Raw genomic sequence first — 20,510 nt, 5'->3', positions numbered from 1 at the left:
TCAGGACTCTCTCTAGCAGCCTTAGCTTTTGGGTGTTGGATATTCAGCCGAGAGTCAAGGCGGATTCCTAAGGATTTCAGACTTTGATCCCGAGTCCTGATTTTATGGCCCTGTTCTTATTGGCATGAATTCTTAAGTGTCCTGTGCTTTGAGGGGCCACCAGTGAGGGCTACAAGGCTAGACAGCCTCTGTGCTACTAGGTACCCAGGACGTGCTGCAGGAGAATCTCAGGGCTGCATGGGGATGAGGGACAACTGGGTGTCTGTGCTTCACGGGAGATGGTGGACAGACAGTCCCACTTATCGTGGGCGACAGCAGTAATGCCACCGGATTTATAGGTCCCCAGGGCCTTTCGTCCTTCATTAAAGCGTCTGTGTTAGACTTTCTTTCGTCTGAGTGTCTGGTCTGGCCTGGAGGAATTGATTCGCACTGACGTAGTCGGGCAGACAAAGCTCTGGGTGATGATCCTGAGGGGCACGTCAGTATGGAGAAAGCTGAGCGCCGCCTGCGCGAGGCAGCAGCCCTCTGTTTTTCTGTCCAAGGTCTTCTCTCTTTTCTCAGCCTTTCTCTTGGGAAAACTACCTTCTCCTACTGGGTACTGTATTGGTGGGGCTGTCGAATATGGTTCTCATCTTACTTTGGGTTTCCATCAAAACAGGTCCTGGGTAAAGGACTTGAGTGCGGTGGTTTATTTGGGAGGTGGTTTTAGGTAGCACAAGTGAGAAAGGGGGTGAGGGGAAGGAGGAAAGGGACACGAACCAATGCACGGTGTGCTGACGTGTGGGTTGCCACTGTGGGCGACGAGGACCAGCCCTGCCTGAGGAACTCTGAAAAGCCACCTGGCTGTGCGCCTCTGACTCCTGTCTCTGTTGTCTGAGCGGAAAGAGTCAGGATCTTGACGTGAGAAGCTGTTTGTGTGCCGGCAGCCACCCACCAAAGTTACAGGCAGACTCAGGTGAGCGGGAAGAGGTGACACATCCACAGCAGCGTTCTAGTACCACTCCCTCCGCCGGCTGCAAGGTGGGCACAGCCAGGCTGGCCCAATCCAATGCCCTTGTTTTGGATGAACTCTTGAGGTGAGTGACATGGGGGATGGGAAATGATGACTCTATCCATGTCCGTGCTGGATCCAGAAGAGACTGGCCTCAGTTGTTGACATCCATTTGCCCAGAGTGGTTTCAGTTCATTCTCTCTGTTGTCCAGTCTTTCCTTCAATTCTCTGAGATTCTCCATAAATCCTTCCAGTAAATTCCCCTTTCTTGAATTAGCTAGAGCCGATCTCTGTGGCTTGCATACAAAATGGCCCGACAGATGCTGGGTCTACTCCACAGGAGGCTGTCGGGTGACGTGCCGTTCGCATGTCTTGAAATGAAGGTGGCACACTTCAGACTGTCAGGAGGAAGTCAGGCCAGGGGATCATCTTTGCTCGAGTTACTGAAGACTTGAAGACACAGTGCTCATCCTCGGTTCATTCTCCAGCTAGCCCATTTCCCCAACTCACTCTCTTCCCATCCTTAGCTAATCACGAGGCTCCGGATCTGGGACCGGGACAAGCAGTCTTTCAAGGGTTAAGACTTGGGCTCATTTCTAAGGCCAAGCCAGCCTCTTTGACTCTCCTTTGTTTGTTTCATCTGTCTGTCTGTTCATCCACGCCCCCATCCATCCACCGTTTATGCATTCATCCGTCCATCATCCACCCACCAATTGTTAAATGCCTACTGTGTTTTTAATTTCTTATACTGTCTCTCTCCAAATCATAATAAAATTCAAAGCAACATACAAATTTTTGTGAGCTTGTCTTTTAAGATTACAGTAAATGGAGGCTTCATGGACCACTCCTTCTGCAGTGTGTGGCCCTCACCACTCTTCCTTGGGGAAACCTGCATCTATTCTGGCATTCAGTCTCTGAGAGGGGCATCTGGGAACCTCAGAATTTGGCGACAGCCCTTGCAGCAAGCTGCCCCCCCCCCCCCACATACACTTAAAGCTTCCAGATCATCTTCTCACAATTCCCTGCCAGGACTCATTAGGGAGATACTTCCCACTCTATGATAAGAACAGGGTTCTGGAGCCAAACTGCCAGCTTTCAGATCCCAGCTCTGCCACGCACTATGTGCCCTCGGGCAAGTTCAGTAACATTGTTAGGGGCCTCAGTTTCTTATCTGTAAACTGAGAATGAGGCCAACTGTGTTACTACATGGAAAGCACTTGAAACAGCGTCTGCTCATAGTATGCTTTATTGCTGGTATTATTGTTGATGATAATTAGGTGCTATTGGGTTTCATCGATTAGATGAGAAGTCCATTGTATTGTTTGGCATAACAGAAAACCCTGAACAACTTTTATAATATAATCACATTTATGTTACAACTATGTGTGTGTGTGTGTGTATGTAGATATATATGTCCACATTTATATGTATGTACATTTTGGAAAAGCATGGAAAAAAGTCTGGAAGGCCATTCTTCAAACTGTTACCAGTGGTAGGACCTTGAAAGAGTGGCTTTGGGAGAGGATTTAAAGGGAACTTTTACTGATTGCCTAAGGAGAAAAAGAGAACAGAACACCAATATTTAAAGAAGAGACTGAAACAGGTCATATGCACAAGTAGGAGCGATGGAGAAGTATCAGTCTTCCCCATCTACTAAATAAAGTAAAAAATTTAGTAGATTGTTTATTTGAGTTTTTTCTCGTTTCCTGAGGCAGGCTTGTAAATGCTATGAATTTCCCTCTTACGACTGCTTTTGCTGTATCCCACAGATTTGGGGTTGTTGTGTGTTCATTTTTATCTGTTTCAAGGTAATTTTTGATTTCTTCCTGATCTCATTGTTAACCCATTAATTCTTTAGTAACATGTTATGTAGCCTCCACGTCTTTGTGTGTTTTTCAGTTTTCTTCTTGTGATTGGTTTCTAGTTTCATATCATTATGATCAGAGAAGATACTTGATATAATTTGAATCTTCCTATATGTATTCAGACTTGTTTTGTGCCCTAACATGTGATCCACCCTAGATAATGTTCCACGTTCACTTGAAAAGAATGTATATCCTGCTGCTTTGGAGTGAAATGCTCTGAAGATGTCAATTAAATCCATCTGATCTAGTGTGTCATTTAAGGCCACCATTTCCTTGTTGATTTTCTGTCTGGAAGATCTATCCATGATGTCAATGGGGTGTTAAAACCCCGATTATGACTGTACTACTGTCAGTGTCTTCCTTATGTCCATCAAGGTATGCTCTACATATTTAGGTGCTCCTATGTTGGGTGCATAAATGTTTACCAGAGTTATATCTTCTTGTTGGATTGTTCCTTTTATCATTATGCAGTGTTCTTTGTCTCTTACTGTGGCCTTTGTTTTAAAGCTTATTTTGTCAGATCTAATCTAAGTATTACTACCTCTGCTTTTTTTTTCATCTCCATTTGCATGAAATATCTTTTTCCATCCCTTTACTTTTAGTCTGTGTGAATCTATTGTTCTGAGGTGGGTCTCTTGTAGACAGTTTGCTTTCTTATCCTTTCAGCTAGCCTATGACTTTTGACTGGAGCATTAAGCAGTTTACGTTTAAAGTGGTCATTGATAAGTACGTTTTATTTTTAACTGTTCCTGTTTGATCTCCTCCTCCCTCTTCTTCCTGATGCAGGCCCTTTAACATTCCTCATAGCACTGGTGTGGCCGTAACAAGGCCCGTTAGCTTTTTCTTGTCCGGGAAGCTCTTTATTTCTCCTCTAATTTTAAATGACAGCCCTGCTGGGTCAAGCAGTCTTGGTTGCAGGTCCTTGCTTTTCATCACTTTGAGTATTTATGCCCATCCCTTCTGGCCTGATATATTTCTGTTGAGAAATCAGCTGACAGTCTTATGGGAGCTCCCTTATAGGTAATTTATTTCTTTTCTCTTGCTGCTTTTAAGATTCTTTTTTTGTTTTTACCTTTGCCATTTTAATTATGATGTGTTTGGATGTGGGCCTTTTTGGTTTCCTCTTGTTTCGGAGTCTCTGTGCTTCCTGGACTTGTGTGTCTTTTCCCTTCACCAGGTTAGGGAAGTGTTCAGTCATTATTTCTTTAAATAGGTTCTTGATCCCTTGCTGTCTCTCTTCTCCTTCTGGTTACCCCTACGGTGTGGATGTTGTTACACTCATTTGTCCCAACGTTCCCTTAACCTATCCTCATTCTTTTAAATTCATTTTTCTTTTTCTTGCTCCAATTGGGTGGGGGTTTTTTTGGTTTTGTTTTTTACCTTGTCTTCCAAATCACTGACTCAATTCTTGCTTCATCCAACCTACTTTTTATTCCTTTCAGTGTATTTTTGATGTCAGATATGGCATTCTTCATTTCCTACTGGTTTTTTTTCATGGTTTCTATGTCATTTTTCAAGTTGTTGTAATTCTCATATCTTTCTTGAACATTCTTATAACCATTACTTTGAACACTATAGGATATCCCAAAAAATCTATATGCACTTTGAATGGCTATGTTCATCTATATCTATCTATCTATCATCTATCTATCTAGCTATCATCATTTATCATCTATCTATCTATCTATCTATCTATCTATCTATCTATCTATCTATCTATCTATCTATCATCTATCATCTATCTATCTATCTATCTATCTATCTATCTATCTATCTATCTATCATCTATCTATTTATCATCATCTATCTATCATCTATCTATCATCTATCTATCTATCTATCTATCTATCTATCTATCTATCTATCTATCTATCTATCTATCTATCATCTATCTATCTATCTATCTATCTATCTATCTATCATCTATCTATCTATCTATCATCTATCTATCTATCTATCTATCTATCATCTATCTATATCTATCTATCTATCTATCTATCTATCTATCTATCTATCTATCTATCTATCTATCTATATCTATCATCTATCTATCTATCATCTATCTATCATCTATCTATCTATCTATCTATCATCTATCTATTATCTATCTATCTATCTATCTATCTATCTATCTATCTATCTATCATCTATCATCTATATCTATCTATCTATCTATCTATCTATCTATCTATCTATCTATCTATCTATCATCTATCTATTATCTATCTATCTATCTATCATCTATATCTATCTATCTATCTATCTATCTATCTATCTATCATCTATCTATCTATCTATCTATCTATCTATCTATCTATCTATCTATCTATCTATATCATCTATCTATTATCTATCTATCTATCTATCTATCTATCTATCTATCTATCTATCTATCATCTATCTATCATCTATCATCTACCTATCATCTATCTATCATCTATCATCATCTAATCTATCTATATATATTTAATACTAACTTGAGGATATTTTTTCCATTGCTTTTCAGAAAAAGTGGAAGAGCGAGCGAGAGAGAGACATTGATGTGAGAGAGACACATTAATTGGTTGCCTCCTGCTCTCAGCCCGACTGAGGCAGATCCTACAAACAAGGTACATGCCCTTGGCTGGAATCAAACCCAGGACCCTTAAGTTTGTGGGCCAATGCTCTAACCACTGAGCCAAACTGGATAGGGCCACTTTGAATGATTATAAAGTCAGTGTTTATTAATATACAGTTCATTTTCAAAAGTTAAAAGAATCCACAAGAATGAATACTTTTTTTTGTCAATGCCTATTTTCAAACTGATGACCATTCTGGTTCAGACACTGCTGATGGTGCAAAGCAATGGAATCACAAACATCAAGAATCATTTTGCTCTGTATTAGTGTGCTCTCAATTCATCAACTGTTGCCAGTTTTGTACCATAAACTTTATCTTTTATATATCCCCATAAAAAAGTTTAGTGGATAAATTTTCTTTGTTCAAAGTTTAGTCTGGCTTCACCCATTATTTAAAATCAGTTAAACCTGAAAAGGAGTGAAAATTAAGTGAGTTATCAGCTGTTAAAGTGTGTATATATTTTTGGGGGACACCCAAATTATACTTTGAATAATTATAAAGGCAATGCTTGTACTTCAGCTGTGTTTTCTAACTTCCAGTAGCATTTTAGGATGAATTTTCTTTGTTCAAAACTTAGTCTGATTGAAAAGAAAAAAAAATCAATTGAGCTATCAGCTGTTAAAGTATGTATACATGTTTTGGGGATACCCTGTATATCTGATAGATTGCTTGCCTCCATTTCATTTTGCTTTTTTTCTGGAGATTCCTCCTGTCCTTTCATTTGGGGCCTGTTTCTTTGTCTCACCATTTTGGCTGTCTCTATTAGATAGATCTGCTATGACTCCCAGTCTTTGTGAGGTGGTCTTATGTAGTAGATGTCCTATGGGACCCAGTGGTGTGGTCTCCTTGATTTCCTGAGCTGGGTGCTTTAGGAATGTCCTCTGTGTGGGTTATGAGGGTCCTCCTTTTGTAATTTAGTCTTGATTGCTGTTGCTCCATTTGTACATGGGATTCACCCTCAGACTGGCTGACTGCGAGGCTCAGTCCTGATCACAGTGTGTGGCCTATTATGCAGGTGCTCAGCAGAGTTTAGTGCCTGCTGCGATCTCCCTTTGAATATACCGTTTGTGGAGTTTGTTGTGTCCTGCTCCCATGTTGTCGGAAGCTGGCCACTTGGTGTGTTGGTTTGGGACTTCTTGGGATGGACTCTGGTGCAGGCCAGTGTTAGATGCTATCTGTGCCTAGCCTTAGGCAGCATGTTTGAAGCTACAAGTGAGCCACAGTTTGTGGATGCCTCTGCTGGGCTTGGCTGTGCATGGGAAGGACCAAGCTGCACTTCAAAGCCGACTTTTACTAGCACTGAGACCTGGGGTGGGTCAGCAAATGTCCCAAGGCACCCTGGGTTCAGCCTCCACCTGCCTCTGCCTGCTGGCTTCCTGGTAGGCTCAGTCACTGAAAAAGCCTCTGGTGGAGTCAGGAAGATGGAGCTAGTGGATCTCCTGTGAGGGGGAGGTGCTGTTCAGACTTCGGGTGTGATCCCTGTCCTAGAGCCACAAGACTGTGTCTGTCCCAGATTTTTCCCTGACCTTGGCAAGGTGGAGGCCTGAGTAGTCAGGTGGGTGGGGCCTCCAGAGTCCAGAAGTTAGGTCTGCTGGAAGTGGGGAGGGTGTTTCTATTTGATCTCCTGTGATAGGGAAGCACCAATCAGGTTCATGGCAAAGTGGAGGGAATAGCCCTACCCCAAAGCCAGTCACTGACATCCCCTGAATCTTCCCAGACTTCTACACCGCAGGCTATGCCACTGACTCCTCAGCAGGGCTTAAGATATGCATGGTGGGTCAAGTGGGATTCCTGAGGGTGGGGTAATTGCTTTCCACCAGGCTGATACTGCTCAGAGGGGATAATTCACTAAAGATAAATGGTTACTGTGGTAGCCAAGAATGACCCAGTACAAGGATCCTGGCAGCTGTCCCCTCATGTCTCCCCAGAGCCACAAACCCCAGACTCTCCTCAGGCAACTCCAGTCTGCACCATCCTCCCTCTGCTGGACCCCAGGGTGAGTGGCTGTGAATAAGATTTTGTGTGTTGGCCCTTTAAGAGGTTGCTTGTGTCTCCAGTGGGACTCTGCCTCTCCTTGAACTGCAGAAACCCCACCATTTTTCACAGCCAGATGCTATGTGGGTGCTTCTTCCTGGCTCTGATGCTCTGGGCTGGGGAGCCTGGCTTGGGGTTTATGCCTTATGCCTCTCAGGGGAACCTCGCTCAGCTGAGATATCCCTCTGGCACCTCAGCTGCTGCCCATAGGATCAGGGCCAGCCCTGTTTGCATCTCTGCCCTTCCTACCAGTCTTGACATGGCTTCTTTTGCAAATCCTTGGCTATAAGACTCTTCTTCAGCTAGTTCTCAGTTGGTTATTCAGGGTGATTGTTCCCCAATTTAGTTGTATTTCCAGTTTGGACCTGGGAGTGAGTGAGTGCAAGATCTACCTACTCCACTGCCATCTTGCAGGTCCTAGGAAGGGAATTTTAAAAGTTGACAAACCCACAGTTCTCCGTGAGGAAATCCAACCATCTAGCTCTCTGACCTGAACCTGTTTACACCCCCTGGAGCTCTGTATTAATAGACAAGCGTGAATTAGAGCTGGTCTAACAGATTAGCTATTGTGATATAATAAATATATATTTGGTCTTGTCCCTAGTTCTTGGCACAGAGCTCCTAAAACTCTTGTAATTTCCCAAGTGATAGGGAGTGATAGGGAACATCTTTTGTTATAATATTTGCTCTTCCTGACACACGAGCTTCTAACATCCTTGGAATCTCTGGATTTATAAGGGATTCCAAGAATCCTATTGAAACCAGACAACAAATGGGTCAGAGATGCCTCTCACTGCTTGAGCCAGTTAAGCAGAGATGGGGTTGAATTATATATGAGTGTTTATTCTAATAATGCTGGAGAGCAGCAGGTCTTCTACAAAATCTGCTCTTCCCCATAAGCCAGCTGCTTATATTGGGTAGAAGGACAAAGATTACATGGGAAAGTAGGAATTACAGGCATGGGGAAGTGGGCAAAAGGAATAAGAATGGGTATAATGGTTACAGGTTACAGGAAATGCTGGCTGGAGGGTTTGTGAAGGGGTGGGGTGCCTCCATCTCTGGGTGGAGGGGATGCAGGCTCGGGGGCTGCAAAGAGGCAGGGGTGCCTCTGGGACTCCTTTGTTTCAGCAACAAGACTGTTAAACATCCCATGATGCTAGGCCACATTCCAAGGTTAACTCCCATGTTTCAGGGTGTACAACTCCCAGCCAGGTTAGAAAGTGCTTTCTCAAATCAGAACAGAACAATCACAGTTAACAGAGCATGATTAATATTTCTTATAACTATGGCTAACAATCACAGCAGAGCATGATTAATATCTCTGCCCCTAACACTATAAAGGAAAGTCTCTTAGTTGGGAAAGTTGCAAATGGGCCAACCTTATAAAAACCAATTCCTTACCCCTTTCCAACTCTGTAACTTTTAGTTTATAAGTTGATTGACTAAATCCAGCCTGCAAATGTATTTTGTTTGGTTGGTTAACATTCATAACATGAGTTGGTAACATTTTAAAATTGGGGGAATTTCATACAAAAATTTGGATTTCTTAGCTTTTCATTTTTAAAAAATGCACAGCTCTGGTAGCAGTGGGCCAAGATTCCTGAGTAGCGACTGCCCCATTTTGCATTAGGTGCACACTATTCAGCTGACTGCTGCAGTCTTTAAGATTATTGCTGGGACGCTGTGAGCCTGTGTTCCTGTGCCCCTTGCTTTAATCCATCACAACACGGTCACATCTGATCATTGAAGCTGAGTCCTGGCTACATCAAAGATTTTGCAGCTGTGTCCAGGCTTTTCTGCATAAGTTCTGACTTCCATATCTTTGACTTCATCTCTGACTTATGGTTTTGCTCTCATTCTGTAGATGGGACATTCACAGCTGCAATCTCTGGGTTTGACTCTCAGTTCAGTAAGTCCCCAGGATCTTCCAACTCCAGGCCACCTTCAGTAGGTAAAACATTCTGCTTGAATTTAGCTCCTTTGGACTTAATCCCTGGTATTGGTCTGCTAGGCTGGTGTCCAGGTTGGGTCTGCTGTGGTCCATTGCAAGGAAAAACTCAGACAAGGAATTTATTAAGGGAGGGCCCATGTAAATCTAAGACTGGAGTTTGGTGGATGTCCCAGGGGTGAGTCTGAACCAGGAATCTAAGCTTTTGATATAGTGATGCCAAAAGATAAGCCCACCTGGAAAGCTCATTTCAGACAGGTCATGCTATGTTTTTATTTATTTATTTATTATTTATTTATTTATTTATATTTCAAATTTATCTTTATTATTGAAAGTATTACAGATGTCCCCTTTTCCCCTCACTAAGAACCCACTCCCACTGCTATTATTATTTTTATTACTTTTAATTTATCTTCATTGTTGAAAGTAATACAGGTGTCCCAATCCTCCCCTCCATTGACCCCCTCCATCTTGCTCCCACCCCCTCTCTAGGCCTTCACCCCATTATTGTCTGGGTCCATGGGTTATGCATATATGCATATAACTTCTTTGGTTAATCTCTTCTCCCCACCCCCCTTCCTTCTTCCCTCTGATATATGACTGTTGCATGTGTCAGTGTCTTTGGGTCTATTTTGTTTGTCAGATTATTTTGTTCATTAGTTTCTTCTTAAAGAAAACTCTTCAACATTTCATATAATTCTGGGTTGGTGGTGACAAACTCCTTTAGCTTTTTCTTATCTGTGAAGCTGTTTATCTGACCTTCAGTTCTAAATGACAGCTTTGCGGGGTAGAGTCATCTTAGTTGTAGGTCCTTGCTTTTCATCACTTTGAATATTTCTTGCCACTCCCTTCTGGCCTGCAAACTTTCCTGTTGAGAAATCAGCTGACAGTCATATGGGTGCTCTCTTGTAGGTAGCTAACTGCTTTTCTCTTGCTGCTTTTAAGATCTGCACTCTGTTTTTAACCTTTGGCATTTTAATTATGATGTTTCTTGCTGTGGGCCTCTTTAGGTTCCTCTTGTTTGGGACTCTCTGTGCTTCCTGGATTTGTAAATTTTTCTTTCCTCAGGTAGGGGAAGTTTTCTGTAATTATTTTTTCAAATAGGTTTTCAATGTCTTGTTCTCTTTCTTCCCCTTCTGTCACCCCAATAATATGAATGTTGGGACCCTTGAAGTTGTCCAAGAGGCTCCTTATACTATCTTCATATTTCTGGATTCTTTTTTCTTTTGCTCTTCTGGTTGGGCGTTTGTTTCTTCATATTCCAAATTGCTAATTTGATTCTCAGTGTCCTCTACTCTACTGTTGATTCCCTGTAAATTATTCTTCATTTCAGTTCGTGTAGCCTTCATTTCAAATTGGTACTTTATTATGTTATTGATGATCTCACTAGTTTCCTTGGTAGTCTTACTAAGATCCTTGAGCATCCTTATAACCATTATTCTGAACTTTGTATCTAGTAGCTTGCTTGGCTCTATTTCATTTAGTTCTTCTTCTGGAGATTTGTTCTGTTCTTTCCTTTGTGACATGTTTCTTTGCCTCTGCATTTTGGCTGTTCCCTGGTGTTTGTTTCTATGTATTAGGTAGAGCTACTATGTCTCCTGGAATTTGTAGAGTGGCTTTGTGTAGCAGGTGTCCTGTTGGGCTCAGTAGCTCAGCCTCCCAGTCACCTGAGCTGGGCCTTCTAGGTGCTCCCCTGTGTGGGCAGTGTGCTCTGATCTGTTGCAGTTGAGCCCTGGTTGCTATTGGCATCACTGGGAGGATTTGACCCCCAGGCCAATTGGCTTTGAGGACCAGCTGCAGCAAAAGCTGAAGAGCTGGTGTGCCACAGACACCCCTGTGGAGCAGGATTTGTTCCAGTGGAGCTTTGGTGTTCACCAAGTGTGCCCCTTGAGTGTGTCATTTGTGGATGTGATAGGGTTGTAATCCAGCATGGTTGAAGCTGACTATCAGGTGCACTGTCTCTGGGGCATCCCAGGAGCTGCAAAGTCAGTTTCTGCCTGTGCCCTGCCAAGGGCCACCCAGCATGAGCTACACATCAATTCATGGGTGGCTGCTACTTGTGCTGGGCTTGGAGGTGCCCAGGAGAGACCAAACTATGAACCAATGCAGGCTGCCACTAGTGCCAAACCTGGGGCCACTTATCAAGATGTATGGGGCACGCTGAGGTCAGCTTCTGCTTACTTGAGAGATTTTAGGAAAGTCCTAAACATGAGGCTAGAGAGGCCACTTGCATAGAAAAGCCACTGGAAATGGCTTGGATGAGCTTGCAAGTAGGGAAGGGTGGCGTCTCTGGGAATCACCAGGGAAGGGCAAAAGATGTGTCAGGTTGATTGAGACTCAGAAAAGGCACCTGCCTGCTGGCTCTGCAGGGAAAGGGCTTGCCAAAGGAGCAATGGCCTCTGCCAGCTCTTCTGTCTGGGAGGAAGCTGCCCTTCCAGCTCTCCCCTGACTCCAGGCAAGTTAGTTCCTCCCTGAATGTCCCAGGTTCCTATCAAGCTGCTGCCCAGTGCTGGGACTCAGAGGGAGTGCTTCTGAGTGAGTCTGTGCGCAGGCCCTTTAAGAGGAGCTGCCTGGGACTCCCTCAGCCTCAGCATCACTCAGCGACAGTCCCCGCTGGTTTTTACAGCCTGAAGCTGTGGGGACTTCTCTTCCCTGCCCTGGAACCATGGGCTGAGGGGGAAACCTCCACCGCCATGATGTCCCTCCTGGGTTTAAACTGCAGCACCAGGTGTGGGCCCACAGCCCGTCTCCACGATTCAGCCCCTATCCGCCCCCATCTCCACCCCTCCTACTGGTCTTGGTGCTTCTTCAGATCCCTGGTTTTAGGGCTTATGTTCATCTAGACTTCAGGAGGTTCTGATGATGGTTGTTCTGTATTTTAGTTGTAATTTTGATGTGGCTGTTGGAGGTGGTGGGTACCACTGTTACCTACACCACCCTCTTGTTTCCTCTCCTCATGCTATGTGGTTTTGATAAGAGTTGGCCAGAGCACCAAGGGGAGATAGCAAGTGTCATAAACAAGGAGTTGGGTAACAAACTGGGTTTCATTTGGGACCAAAAAAAGGCTTTGTTAGATGATAAGCCTGAGGGTTAAGGTCTGTGTCTAGGTAGACCAGCTCCTCAAAATCTCTAAATGAACCTATTTGCTATCATCATGTGGCAGCCCAACACAGGTCTACAGGAAGTAATAATATCAGAGGTCCTTTTCTGTTTTAAAGTGTCAGATTTTCGCAGAAAATTGTGATATTTATGCCAGAAACAGAATGGCAAGGATCTTTGTCATCATCTGGTCTAAGCCCTTACATTTTACAGTGTATTTTATAGTATAGTCATAGTCTAATTTATAAGACTAATTCATGTAAGTTCTATTAGAGTTGAAAAACCCCTTACCCAATGGTAACTGTAATGTCATTTTATATTTCTTCCTTTCAGTATGTTTTCTATGCAAATACATATTTATTTGTTTATTTTACAAAAGAAATCACACTGCATTTCTGTTTGTATTTTGGTTTTATTCTCATGATGTGTGAGCATTTCTCCATTATTAAATATTTTTTAAATATAAGTTTTAACAGTTGTACACTTCATCATCTGATAAAAGTAATACACTTGATCATTGTTAGCTATTTGGGTTATTTCCTATTTTTTCACTAACAAAAATGATGCTAGGATGAGACTCTATCATAAATCTGACTCACTGAATATTTCTTTAGATTAAATTCATAGAAGACAAATTAATGAAGCTTGTGGATGCTAAGCTTTTATCAGCTCATTTACTTAGATTCTCTAGGTAGGTACATGCAAAATAATGAAAAATGTTGCCACTTCCTTTTCAATAATTATACCCTTTATTTATTTATTTTTCTTGTCTTATTGCATTGGCCAGACATTTAGAGTAATGTTAAATAATTAGAGTCACAGTAGGCATAAAGTTTTATTTCAATTTTAATGGAAAAGGCTTTAGTGTTACATTGCCATATTTCATATGCTTGTATTTTATTTAGAAATTTTGCATTTATATTCACAGATGAAATTGGTCTGTAGTTTTCTTTTCCTTTTTCTATGCTTTCTTTGTCAAGTTTATGATAGGGTTATGCTAGTTTGGTAAAATATAATAGGATTCTCTTCTGCAGAGACATTTTCTGTGTCAGGAGGAGATAGCAATTTCTAACAGGCCAGTGTGCTGGGTATTTGACAGGCCAGTCGGGTGGTTTTCTTTCAAAGATGCAGACAGAAGATACATAATTGAATTCCCACACTCAGCTCAGCCTGGTTATCCTGTCAGGAAGCTGGAATGTAAAATGATGTGCAATTGCTTCAATTATAAGAATTGAAGCATTTAGACAATTCTCCCTCTTCTGTTTGAGATGCAGGGTCTGCCGCAGAGTTTGAAGCTGTCAGGAGTCCAATTTAGCCAATTCCAGACTCGAGGACTGTGCTGTGGGCCATCACTGGCCTGTTGCTACAGCAGCGCTGACGTGCCATCTGTCATCCCGGTATAAAGACCTTGCTTCTCATTCTGCGCTCTCTGCTCTGGCCCCTCTTCTGGGAGCCTGGTTGGTATGTTTGTGGGAAGCATCCTCAGCATTGAAAACTCACCTTTTGTAGGATCCTTTGAGTTGATCCCAACACCCATCTTCTGGTGGCTCTCCCAATTTCAGGTCAGACCTGGTGGGGCCGAGCTCTACTCATTTTCCCAGTGCTAATATTGGAACAGTAGCGGAGATGAGAATGGGACCAGTTTGACGCATTAATTTGTTCAGTACTGTTAATGCTCTCCTAAATATGCCAGGAATCAGTCTATTTTTTCCCATCATCACTGCCACCTGCAAGCCACCATTGGCTCTCACCAGACTGGGGCAAGTAGCATTACTTGGTCTTACTAATTTGCCTGTTTACTACCCCAGTCCTCAGGCCAGCCATAGTGATATTTCTAAAATGTCAGTAATCCGATTTGGTTCCCTCTTTCTTTTTTTTTTCTGTTTTTTTTTTTTTTTTTTGTTAATCCTCACTTGAGGATATTTTTTCATTGGTTTTTAGAGAGAGTGAAAGAGGTGTGTGTGTGAGAGAGAAACATCAATGTAAGAGAGAAACATTGATTTGTTGCCTCTCTCACCTGCCCGACTGGGGCTGGGGATTGAACCTGCGACCCAGGTACGTGCCCTTGACCAGAAATAAAACCTGTAACCCTTTGGTGCACAGGCTGATGCTCTAACCATTGAGCACACCGGCCAGGGCAATTTTATCTCTTTCTTAAAATCTCTGAATGACTCCCCAAGGGGTTTCAGGTAAAATTAGAATCTGGCACAGCTTATACAACAAATATACACTATTCCCCTTACTTTCCCCTCCAGCCAAACTTTCTGCACTCCCCTTTTGTAATATGGCTCTCCAATGGCTCATTCCACTCCTGTGCACCACACTTCTCCCTCACTTGAAAATCTACTTACTACTTGGTTAACATCACTTATCATTCACGTTTCACTTGGACATCATTTTCAGGGGTGCCTGTGTGACCCCTCTGGGGTGAATTGGATGACTTTTCTCTCAGCACCTGCATCGTGGAGTGTGTAAGGTTGCATTGCCCATGGGGGCTCCCCTAACACTTTGCAGACAGAGCAGACAGGGCCACCTCTGCTATTTCTCCCACACTTAGTACATTTCTCAGCATACAGTAGGTGCTCAATAAATGTCTGTTGAATTAATAAATGGTAGTCTTGCCTCTTGGGGAGGCCTCTTCAATCACCCACAAGAAAGTCAATTTTTTGACTGGGAAGGTGACCCCTAAGTGAGAAGAAAATTTAGCTAAACTTTCACTCTCAAACCAGAGGGATCACTCAATAGATGTTGAATAAATCAGTGAGTGAGGAGGCAGCGTATTTTGTATTCAATGCCTGGCACAGTGCAGTGGAAATTATTCTTGGTTTGAAATCAAAAGGCTGGATTGCGAGTGGAGTTGGGAGAGTGCTGCTGGGGAGGGAGTTGTCCCTCACCTAGCTGACCAGGCTCTTCCCCAAGTGCCAGCTGTCGGGCAGTGTGCTCATCGCCCTGGAGAAGCATGATGGTTGAACTAAGGCCATTGCAAGGAAAGCTTCTGTGGAGCGCTTTGGGCCGCCAGACAAGTGTCTGTTAAGAGCTACTGATGGGAGAAAGGAGATCAGCATGGTGGTGAGCTCCCAAGAACTGAGTGGGTTTCGAGGGCTTATGCAACCCTGCTGAGAGCGAGCATGGGTGGGCTGAAGACGAGGGATGGAGGGAACGAGAGTGAGAGTCAGAGGGGCAAAGCAGCACCGTGAAGGGCGCCAGGCTCCCTGCTTCCACCAGCTAACCACCAATTCCTCTTTTTCCCTTGGTTTTCACTTCTGGCCACAAGGCTGGGTTTCTGGTTCTGTTTCCATGTGAGATTTTGGGCAGAAGCAGGGCTGCAGTGTCTACAGGGTAGCGCTGAGAAGCCGGGTTATCGGAGACCGGCTAGCTGGTCAGTGGCACGTAGTTGCATCTTGCTGGGTTATAGCTGAAGGATGTGCAGCCACCCATGCGCAGCGCACAGTGTGGTTACACCTGTTACCAGCACTGCCCAGCTCCCACTGGCTCCTCCCCTCCCCTCATCTACGGTTTCTGGCAGTAACTGCAATTCCGGAGGGAGGGATGTGACTAGGGTGAGGCATTAGCCCCAACTTCTAGGGTGTTGGAAGTGAAACCTGAGAGTTTTGTAAAAAGTTGCATTAGTTCACGGTTACTCTTTCCAACTGGCTATATAATTTTTTATCATCAGAGCTCCTTTAGCAAATTTGAATGACTTCTCATAGTCGATTGAGAGTTTGCTTAATCACTGTAGGACAAGCATATTACAAAATCAAGAACAGGAGAAACAAGATGGCTGCGTAGGTAACAGCTGCACCTGCCGCTTCCCGCAACCACATCAAAATTACAATGAAAAAACAGAACCACCGTCACTTAGAGCCTCCTGAAATCTGGCTGAAAAGAAGCCCCACAACCAGGGAACTGAAGAAGCACCGAGACCGGTAGGAGGGGTGGAGATGCGGGTGGATGGGGCTGAATCAGAGACTTGCTGCAGGCCCACACCCAGTGCCGCGGTTTAAACCCGGGAGGGAATCTCAGCAGCAGAGGTTTCCCGGAGGAGGGAGGGGTCTCAGCCCCACAGCAGGCCCTCAGCCCAGAGCTCCAGAGCTGGGAAGAGATGTCCCCACAACTCCAGGCTGTGAAACCAGCGGGGACTATGGCTGATGGTCGCGGAGGCTGCAGGAGTCACAGGCAGCCCCCTTAAAGGGCCCACATTTGGACTCACCCAGACGTGCTCCCTCTGAGCCCAGTGTCGGGCAGCAGCCTGAAAGGACCTGGGACACTCGGGAAGGAACTAACCTGCCTGAAATCGGGGTGAGAGCTGGAGCGGCAGCTTTCTCCCAGGCAGAAGAGCTGACAGAGGCCATGGCTCCTTTGGCAAGTCCTCTCCACACACAGCCAGCAGGCAGGTGCCATATTTGAATCGCCAGCACCTGACTCACACCTTTGGCCCCGCCCCATGATTCCCGGAGGCCCCGCCCCTCCCCACCTGCAGCTCATCCAGGCCATTTCCAGGGGCTTTTCTGTGCAAGGGGACTCTCCAACCTTATGCTTAGGACTTTCCTAAAAATCTCTCAAACAAGCAGCAGCATGCCCCATACGGCTTGGTAAGTGGTCCCAGGCCTGACACTAGTGGCAGCCTGCATTGGCTCATAGCTTGGCCTCTCCTGGACACCTCCAAGCCCAGCACAAGTAGCAGCCATCTATGGTTTGCTGTGTGGCTCATGCTGGGTGGCCCTGGGCAAGGCACTGGCAGAGGCTGACTTGGCACCTCCCAGGAGGCCCCAGAGACAGTGCACCTGGTGGTCAGACTCGACCATGCTGGATTACAACCCTACCACATCCACGAGTGACACACTCAAGGGGCACACTTGGTGAACACCAAAGCTCCACTGAAGTAAATCATGCTCCATAAGGGTGTCTCCAGTACAGCAGCTCTTTGGCTGTAACTGCAGCTGGTCCTCACAGCCAATTGGCCTGGGGGTCAGTTCCTCCCAGTGACACCAACAGCAACCAAGGCTCAACTACAATAGGACAGTGCACACAGCCCACACAGGGAACACCTAGAAGGCCCAGCTCAGGTGACTGGGGAGGCTGAGCCACTGGACCACACAGGACACCTACTACACAAAGCCACTCTACAAATTCCAGGAGACATAGAAGCTCTACCTAATACATAGAAACAAACACCAGGAAGCAGCCAAAATGCAGAGGCAAAGAAACATGTCACAAAGGAAAGAACAGAACAAATCTCTAGGAAAGGAACTAAATGAATTAGATCCAAGCAAGCTAACAGATACAGAGTTCAGAATAATGGTTATAAGGATGCTCAAGGATATTAGTAAGAGTATGACGTTAATAATTGAGACAATCGATGACATAAAATTACCAATTAGAAATGAAGCTGACATGAACTGAAATGAAGAATAATTTATAGGGAATCAACAGTAGAGTAGAGGACACTGAGAATAAAATCAACAATTTGGAACATGAAGAAACCAAAAACATCCAACCAGAAGAGCAAAAAGAAAAAAGAATCCAGAAATATGAAGATAGCATAGGGAGCCTCTGGGACAACTTCAAGAGACCCAACATTCGTATTATTGGGGTGCCGGAAGGGGAAGAAAGAGAGCAAGAAATAAAAAACCTGTTTGAAAAAATAATTACAGAAAACTTCCCCTACCTGGAGAAAGAAATAAGCTTACAAGTCAAGGAAGTACAGAGGGTCCCAAACAAGAGGAACCCATAGAAGCTCACAGGAAGACACATCATAATTAAAATGCCAAAGGTTAAAGACAAAGAGAGAATCTTAAAAGCAGCAAGAGAAAAGCAATTAATTACATACAAGGGAGCACCCATACGACTGTCAGCTGATTTCTCAACAGAAACTTTGCAGCCCAGAAGGCAGTGGCAAGAAATATTCAAAGTGATGAAAAACATGGAACTACAACCAAGATTACTTTACCCAGCAAAGCTATCATTTAGAATTGAAGGTGAGATAAAAAGCTTCTCAGACAAGGAAAAGCTAAAGGAGTTCATCACCACCAGACCAGCACTGTAGGAAATGTTGAAGGGTCTTCTTTAAGAAGAAGCTAATGAACAAAAGAATCCGATGAACTAAACAGATCCAGAGAGATTGACGCATGCAACAGACAATCATATTTCAGAAGGAAGAGGGAAGGGGTTTGGAGGGTAGGGAGAGATTAACCAAAGAAGTTGTATGCATATATGCATAACCCATGGACACAGACAATGATGGGGTGAAGGCCTGGGGAGGGGGTGGGAGCGAGGTGGAGGGGGTCAGTTGGGGAGGGGGAAATGGGACACCTGTAATACTCTCAACAATAAAGATAAATTAAACAACAACAACAACAAAAACAGGATCAAGAATAAAGGTTACACGTGAAGGGTGATAAAACAAAGGACGGGTTGCTTCCCTCAGTCCTCCACTTGCCACGTATGGGATTTGGGCCAGCATTATTATTCTTTGCCACCCCAGCACATCAGCTGAGACAGGACTGCAAGCCCCGCTAGTCTCAGGGCTTACTGAAATAATGTACTTACACACCACGTGGGACACCAGGAAGATGGCCACATAGCTTGTTACCAGCTTCAGTTCTGTCACGAGAAGACTCACTGGCAGCTGTCCACATGCAAGGCACCATTGTGAATATCCTAGAACTTGGGGTGAGGGTGCAGCACCCCTAGATCACAGAGAAGGTTCAGAGAAGTGGCTACAGCCTGACCACACTGCCCCTCCCCCAGAAGCCCTGCTCAACCAGTTTTGCCCACAGAAAACCCCTCTAAGCCTGTGGTTTTTCCAGGGGGAAGAGAGAGTCCGAGGTGGACACCCAGCTCCTCCAGCATGTAGGATGATCCCAGGAGGACCACTTGGGTTTCACCTCTTGGAGATCTCTGGGAGAATCTGCAGAGCTTGACCATGGGGATCAGATAGAGACAGAGGGGGACAGGGCTGATAGCTGCTGGGACTCAGCACTGGGGGCACTGTGTTCCTGCATGCAGTGGAGCCCAGCAGAGGCCCCAGCCAGGGCTCTGCCCTCTGCAGAGCTCAGTTGGTGACCCCTTCTGGCCAGGGAGCTCAGCTGGCAGTTCTGCCTGATTTGGGTTGCAGCCAATGGGCCGTACTGGCCATGTGGCCCATTGTATGGCCCACTGTATGGCCCCACGCAGACAGGGTAGAAAATTTACAGCCTCCCTCAACTGCTGAGTCCAGGCTCTACTGCCTGCCGACGAGGAAGCATCACGGGAGAACCCAGGCAGCCACAGAGCCCGTTTTACAGCTTAGGTGGGGCGCTAAGCCAGAAGCCCTGTTCAGCTGCTAAGTGTAGCCAGGGTAGTCCGCACAGCCACTATCCTGGAACCCAGAGCCCAGCCACAGCCCAGCCCCACAGAGGAACCCAGCCTACAACTCTGCCTGACTGCTGAACACAGCCTGCAGCCTTGTGTAATCAGGGAGCCCCCGCAGTGGCCCTGCCCAATCCCCATGAGGAAGCCTAAGTAGCTTCACTGCCTGGCCACAGAGAAGAGCCTCTAGGCCCACCCAGGCGCCCACCCAGCTGTAGGGCACAGCTGGAGGGCCCTCCTGATGGCCAGTGACCCAGCACAGCAGGGGAACACAGCCAGCAGCCTACCTGGTCACAGATGCTCAGCCTGTGGCCCTGCCCAATTTCCAGGCGTAGACCCTGGCCCTGCCTGATGGCGGAGCAGAGCGCAAAGCTTTGCCGGAAGCCCTGGCAGAACAGAGTTCACGCAGGGAACCAGCTGGCTGGGGAGAGCAGCCTGAGACCCCACCTAACCAGAAGCGATTGCAGATCCCAGCCTGCAGCCCTGCAACCTCAACCTCAAGGAACTAGAAACGGAACACACTCCGCCCAATGTCAGCAGAAGGAAGGAACTAATGAAGACTAGGCAGGAATGAATGAAAGAATAGGGGGGCAATGGAAAAGAT

Source organism: Miniopterus schreibersii, assembly GCF_964146895.1.
Source record: "Miniopterus schreibersii genome assembly, chromosome: 3".
NCBI lineage: Eukaryota > Metazoa > Chordata > Mammalia > Chiroptera > Miniopteridae > Miniopterus > Miniopterus schreibersii.
The sequence above is the reverse complement of the archived record's forward strand: the minus strand, read 5'-3'. Positions refer to the sequence as shown.